This window comes from Myotis yumanensis, unplaced genomic scaffold, assembly GCF_028538775.1.
Source record: "Myotis yumanensis isolate MYYU_CA2020_CCGP unplaced genomic scaffold, mMyoYum1.0.hap1 SCAF_10, whole genome shotgun sequence".
NCBI lineage: Eukaryota > Metazoa > Chordata > Mammalia > Chiroptera > Vespertilionidae > Myotis > Myotis yumanensis.
Genome location: NW_027223761.1, coordinates 8,966,284 through 8,973,436, shown reverse-complemented (window position 1 = coordinate 8,973,436; position 7,153 = coordinate 8,966,284). Strand labels below are relative to the sequence as shown.

Sequence of the window (7,153 nt, the reverse complement as noted above, 5' to 3'; positions counted from 1 at the left end):
AGAGGCCAAACTCAGACCCCAAGCTGGAGTGTTTTGGGGTTTTTTTTGAGACTGTTTAGCACAACTTAGTTTGCATCCTAACAAAAATCACTACTCTGCCCACGTCAGCTTGGTCCTCGACTTCATAATCCACCTTGTTTCCTAATGGTGCTATTTTTTTCCTTATTACAAAAGTAATACATATTTATTGGGCCACATTGGCAAAGTGTAAAAACATACAGAGGAGAAAATAGCCTCTTCGCCCCGAAATAGATTCTTTCATTCATTAACCATTTATCGTTCGCCTCTGAGATGCCAGTGCTGTTCAGGGTGTTCACAGCATACGTCGGTTTTGTCTTTTCTCCGTGCAATCACATGTGCTGTTTGATAAATTGGACGTGCTCTGCATGGTCTTTAATAACCTACTGTTTTTAACAACATGTCATGAGCATTTTCCCCATCTCATTAAATATATTTTTAAACCACTCAGCCTCTATGGTCCCACTAATTAAGCCATATTTTAGTTGTCCATTTATGTATGCCTCCTGCCTCCTCTTCTAACAAAGTTCTTAAAGCAGAGACTTTTTTTTTTTAACCACTAGATCCCCCATGCCTAGATCAGAGGCAGGCATATGGGAGGCACTCATTAAAAACGTGATGAATGAGTAAGCACAAGAGGGAACCGTCCCTTCTATGGGCCACTGAGGTTGCTCCCACTCGTTAGCTTTATGAAAAAGGCTATCACTTACGATCTGGGTTCAACTACAAGTGACAGAAAATGCCCCAAAAGCGGTGGCTTAAATAAGATAGAGGTTTATGTCTCTCTCTTTTTATTTTAAATATATTTTATTAAATTTTTTTTTTTTTTTTTTTTTTTTTTTTTTTTTTTTTACAGAGAGGAATAGAGAGTTAGAAACATTGATGAGAGAGAAACATCGATCAGCTGCCTCCTGCACACTCCCCACTGGGGATGTGCCCGCAACCAAGGTACATGCCTTTGACCGGAATTGAACCTGGGACCCTTCAGTCCGCAGGCCGACTCACTGGCCAAACCGGTCAGGGCTTATGTCTCTTTTGACGTTACTCCAGGGCTGGTATGGCATTTCGCTCTCCAGCAACATGGACTTCATTTCCAAAGTCACCTCATTGTGCAAAAGGGCTGCTACGCTCCAGCCAGGTTCCTGCCAAAAGGAAGGAAAGAGGACTTGCACTCACTCTGTAAGCATCCTTCTGGGAAGTTCCTTATATCACTTCTGTTTGGTTCTCATTATTCAGATTTTGGTCACACGATCATAAAGGTGATCTTCATTATGCAGCTCATACTCAGGGGTACTGTTAATGAGGAAGAACGGGAAGAAAACGGGCGGGGGGGGGGGGCCATTAGTGGGCATGGTGCTTAGGCTCTGGATTGACCCCAGCCTCTCGAGCTAGCTCTTTCCTAGTGGGACCCTTAGTTTTTCCAAATGGGGATCCGGTTATCTGTCAGGCCAGTCTGGTTTCTTGGACTCAGGCCTGGGACCAGTGCACTAGTGGGGAGGGGTTGGGGTTCTGAGCCTTTACCTCCTTGCTGTCAACTTCATCTTACCAGTTGATATAGCCATCACCAAAGATTCACTCAATGAAGATGCCCCCTTCCCCAGAGGATGTTTTTCCAATTAATGCGAAGAGGAAGTTCCAGCTGTGAGGACAGGAACTGGGGGGGTTTCTGAAAGGCAATGATTATTAGTAATAATCCATCAAACGGCCTTGTAGGAGAAGGGAGAGAAAGCCAGCTCTCAAGGATGCTGTATGGGATGAGGATGATGAGCTGCCGGTAACAGGAGGCAGTGGGCTCAACCGCGATGCGGCCAAGCCCCTCAGACAGTGGGGGGACTTTGTAAGAAGGTTTTACTGCCCGCAGTAAAAATCCTGCCAAAACGTATTCAGGACCGTGTGGGGAGACGTGTACTCATTATTATGCCCCTAGCAGCTATCACAGGAAACCATCTGGGCTCAGATGGCCTATAAATTTGCAACTTGCAGTTGGGTGGGCTACAGGGAATGGACCAGGCGGGAAGTCAAGGTGTGAAGTGGATCTGGCAGGTTCCGCACACGGGGCTGGCTCAGAAAGGCGCCATTCCTGGCAGTTGCTTTTCTTTGTAAGTTTTTATTGTGAAATATATCACACAAGGAAAGTGCACAAAACATAAATGTGCACTTTAACAAATTGCTATGCAGTGAATACGTATGTAACCTATACCCAAGTCAAGAAATAGGACATCGCCAGCCCTCAGAAGCCTCCCAGGTACCCCCCTTCTAAACACCAGGGCCTCTTTGCCCCCAAAGATCATGATCCTGACTCTGGTGAGAGCAGTTTCTTTGTCTCACTTTACCGTTTGTCACCTTAAGCATTCACCCCAAAGTGGTATAATCTACTGTCAATTTTTGAACTTTATCTTGTTGTACAGAATCAGAGAGTCTATAGTCTTTCGTGTCTGGATTTGTTCTGTTGTGCTCAGTGTTACCTTTTTAACATTTATCCTTATTGAGTAAGATTCTAATCTGTATTTCTGTTCCTGAATATGATCCCACTTATCTACTTTACTGCTGTTGGACATTTTCTGGGTCCTAGGCATTTGGATTGTTTTCAGGGTGAGGTTATTATAGATAATGCTGTTATGAACATTCTCACACACAGATCCCTGTGCGCATATATACGAGTTTCTCCGCAGCTCTGATTCTCAAACTTCAGCGTATGTGGAAATAGTCGGGAGCTTGTTAAAGTGCAGCTTCCTGGCCCTTCTCCTTCAAGATTCTGATTCAGTAAGTCTAGGGCGGTGCCCATATATTTTTCATTTGCAACAAATTATTAGGTGATAATGAGGCGGGAACACCCCTGCAACACCCTTTTTGTAGCACTGGAGAGCAGCCGTTGGCACACTGTGGCCCACAGGCCAAACCTGGCCTTACCATCTGCTATCCCATGGCCCATGAGCCATTTTTAAATGGCTGAAAAAATAAAATAAAAAAATTTAAAAGAGAGAGAGAGAGAGAGAGAATATTTCATGCTACATAGAAAGTATATGAAATTCAAATGTCAGTGTCCAGGAATAAAGTTTTATCGGCACACAGCCATGTCAATTTCCTTAAGTGCCCCTGGCAATGCTTTATGTGACGCTCAGGAGAGCTGAACAGCTGTGACAGAGACCATTTCACTTTTTGGTCACAGAATAAGATTGTTCAGACCTGATCTAGAATACATGCTTCTGGGTGGAATGACTGTGCTGAAGAGTACGCACTGTAACACCTTTCCCAGAAAATGCCAGTGTCTACGGTGGCTGCACCCCTGTATGTTACTGTCGGCAGTGGATGGAAGTTCCTGTTGCTCCACTTCCTTACCAACGCTTCATTTTGTCAGATTTAAAATTTTAACCAATCTATTGGTTGCGCAGTGGTAGCACATTGCAGTTCCCGTCTGAATTTCCCGATTATTAATAGACAATAAGGACATTTCCAAGTGTTTATTGGCTGTTTGGATTTCCATTTTAGGAAATGCCTGTGCAAATGTTTTGCCCTGGTGGGGTTGTCTGTCCCTTTCTCTACACATTCTGGACACAATTCCTTTGCCACTGATGTGTGTTGTAAGTATCTCCCCCTACTCTGGGGCTTGCCTTCTCACCGTAGGATGGTGTTATTAAATGAGCAGAAGTTTTTAATTTTAACATAGTCAAACTCATCAAACTTTTTTTTATATGTTAGGAAACCTTCCCTTACCTTGGGATTATGAAGATATTGTCTTGTGTTATCTTTTAAAAGCTTTATGATTTTACTTTTCACACTTGTGTCTTAGTTTATCTGGAATTGACTTCTTGTGCCTGGTCCGAAGCAGGAGTCCAATCCATTTAACGGATGCTTAATTTTTCTAATACCACTTATGGGAACACCACCATTTCCCCACTGTTCTTTGGGACTACTTTTGTCATCCAGCAAATATCCACATAACATGTCTGTTTCTGTTCTCTTTTACTGGCCTATTTGTCTATCCGTGTGCAAATGCCACGTACGCTTCATTACTACAGCTTTACAGTATATCTGGTAAAGGGGGTCTTTCTACCGTGTTCTTCTCTTCGATAGCATTTCAGTTGTTTTTGGCTCTGGATGTTTTTCTCCCTTTAATTTGTTCATGAAAAAACATGAAGTTGATGGACAGTAAAAATTCACTACTGACTGGTAGCAGGGCCTATTAGGACAACCTCTTTGAAAAAACAATTTGGTAAAACTCTGATTATTGAACCCTTCTCTCCCCTCCTCCCTGCAAAAAAAAAAAAAAAAAAAAAAAAAAAAAAAAAAAAAAGGACATATGACTCACTAATTTCATTCCCAGAAATATATCCTAAAGAAATAAAAATTCAAAATGGGGAAAGTTTTTGACCCAAAACTTCAGACTCAGTGTCAGATCTACAAGCTGAAGGTACAATAATGCGGAAACTCCTGCCTTCCAGAACCTTCAAGTCTTCTTAAGGGAGACAGCCGTGTAAACGGATCTCTGCCATCCAGTGTGGCAAATGTTCAGGTAGAGGTACAGTCTGTACAAACATTGTGTCCACCAAAATGTTTGCCTCAGCATTACTGACAACAAAGGTCAGGCAGCAGAGGAACAGATAAGCAAATTATGGCACATCCACCTGATGGAATATCATAGTTATTAAAATGAAGACTATAGCCAGGGCCAGGTGGCCCAGTTGGTAGGAGCGTAGTCCTGTACACCAAAAGGTTATGGGTTAGATTCCTAGTCAGGGCACATACCTAATTGCAGGTTTGATCCCTGGTCAGGGTGCATACAAGAGGCAACTGATGGATATGTCTCTCTCACATAGATGTTTCTCTCTTTTTTCTCCTCTCTCTAAAATCAATAAAAAACACACACATCCTCGGGTGAGGATTTAAAAATAAATAAATAAAAAAAATAAAGATTGTAGCAAGATGGATAAATGATTTTAATACAATGCTAAGTGGGGGAAAAAAATCACACAATGTTGCAAAGAAAATATAATCATATCTGAGGGAGAAATAAATGCATTGGAGAAATAATGAAAGGAATATGTTATAAGGATAACTACAGGCCTGGTGCACCAATTCGTGCAGGTCCCTCGGCCTGGCCGGTGGTTGAGGCCATCGGGGCCGTCTTGCCCAGTCCTGATCGGGGCTGGCCGGCCGGCCAGGGGGAGGGACCACAGGAGGTTGGCCAGCCACGGGAGGTTGGCTGTGGGAGCACACTGACAACCAGGGGGCAGCTCCTGCATTGAGTGCCTGCCCCCTGGTGGTCAGTGCACATCATAGTGACCGGTAGACTGGTCGTTCGGTCATTCGGTCGTTCAGTCGCTCAGGCTTTTAAATATATATAGATAGTAGTTACTAATAGATGTGATCTCCCCCCCCTTTTTTTTCTATTTTCCAAATCTTTGACAATGTGGTTGTATAAACTTATAATAAAAATATAAGTGCCGAAACCGGTTTGGCTCAGTGGATAGAGCATCGGCCTGCGGACTGAAGGGTCCCAGGTTCGATTCCGGTCAAGGGCATGTACCTGGGTTGTGGGCACATCCCCAGTGGGAGATGTGCAGGAGGCAGCTGATCGATGTTTTTCTCTCGTCGATGTTTCTGACTCTCTATCTCTCTCCCTTCCTCTCTGTAAAAAATCAATAAAATATATTTTTAAAAAAATAAAAATAAAAAATAAAAATATAAGTAAAAAAAGTTACTTCCTATTACCAACTGACTTTTTATTTTCAATACTTGGCCCGTGTCAGGCAGTATGCTGAATGCTTTATACACGTGATCTCATGTAAGCCTCAGAGCCCTTACAGGATGGATGGTTTAGGTTATTACCTCCTCGTGAATCAGGGGAGGAGAAGGAGACTGTGACAAGTGAAGGAACTTGCCCCAAGTCACACAGACAGGAGGGGCTGACGCACGGACACGTAGCTGCCGGTCTGTGGTCTTAATCACTGTACCAGCCCGCCTCCACTTGCTACAGAATGGTGGCATCTTTCAGAGCGAAATGGGTTCAAGGATGGTTCAAGTGCAGTTCTGCCTACAATAGGTCATTAGCCTCTAGACCCCTCTGGCCCGGTGATTCTGATTCTTACCTCCATGTCACACTAACTAGCTAGGTGACCTCAGACAGTGACCGAATCCTGCTGAGCCCCAGCGTATTCTCCCATCAAACACAATAAACGGAGCCCTCCTCATAGGTTGTTGCATTGATTAATGAGATAATATGTATCCCACGTCCTACAAAAGGGAGGCGCTTGTTAATTTCATTCCCTCCACCCAAGGACACAGGAAACTTTTAAAAAGCCCCAGCCTTTTCCTGTCACTTGGCCTCTGGTTATTGTCCTGGGTGTAATGGAGTGGAAAACTCCAGACATGGCTCCCTCTGACAGTGAATTTCTAATCTCAGAAAACTTAATGGTTTTTGTCAACCCGATTGTCCGGTGAGAGCGGATTAGGGGAATGACTTCCCTGTCACTGCAAAGTGGGCTTGCTTCACCGCGGGTTTCCTGCTGCTGGTGGGAGGCGCGATCGATACAACACAGACCTAAAAACTTACCTGTGGTTTTGGAGCGGAGGACAAAGGTTGGGCGTTCCATTCAAGTGCTTCAGCCATTTCCAAGGAGAGCCAGGCGTGATGCGCATTAAGCGGTTTAGGCTGCTGACCCGGGGCCTCCGCGGTCTGAGGGCCAAAGAAATGGAGCAGTTGCTCCCTCCTGACCAGTGATGGAGAGGCGCCTCTGGCTCAGGCTGCCTTGATCCTCTCTGCTCCAGTTTTCCTGTCTGGGGAAGGAAGGTCCATTAATTACTGTCTGCGCCAGGCAGGGAGGACGGCCTTGCTTTTTCTGCATCGGGACTTCCCAGACAAGAATGCGCTGACGTCCAAATGGACGGTGACTACTAATGGAAACTTGGTCCCAAATCCCCCTGCCCCCTGCCAGCCTGCGGCCTGGGGCATCTCGTGCCCAGGCTACACACTGCGGCAGACAGAACTGGGAGACAGACCTCAGAGGGAGCATCCGCCCGGATTGTCACCTAGCACACCTCCTGCCCTGTCCACAGAAGCTGCCTCAGGCCCGGAGGGCAAAACAAAGCCCTGTTTTAGCTGAGGCTCTTAAACTACGTCACTTCCTCAGACATC

The 7,153-nt window shown here is 44.9% G+C and overlaps 1 long non-coding RNA gene across 1 annotated transcript; it reads right to left on the bottom strand.

Moving 5' to 3' along the window:
* Window positions 1-1,033: 1,033 nt before the first annotated feature.
* On the bottom strand, window positions 1,034-6,786 carry LOC139017861 (uncharacterized). The gene is made up of 3 exons (XR_011472883.1): window positions 6,572-6,786; window positions 1,565-1,684; window positions 1,034-1,160 (listed from the first exon to the last, which is right to left on the bottom strand). It is a non-coding gene; the product is annotated as an uncharacterized lncRNA (long non-coding RNA).
* Window positions 6,787-7,153: the final 367 nt, after the last annotated feature.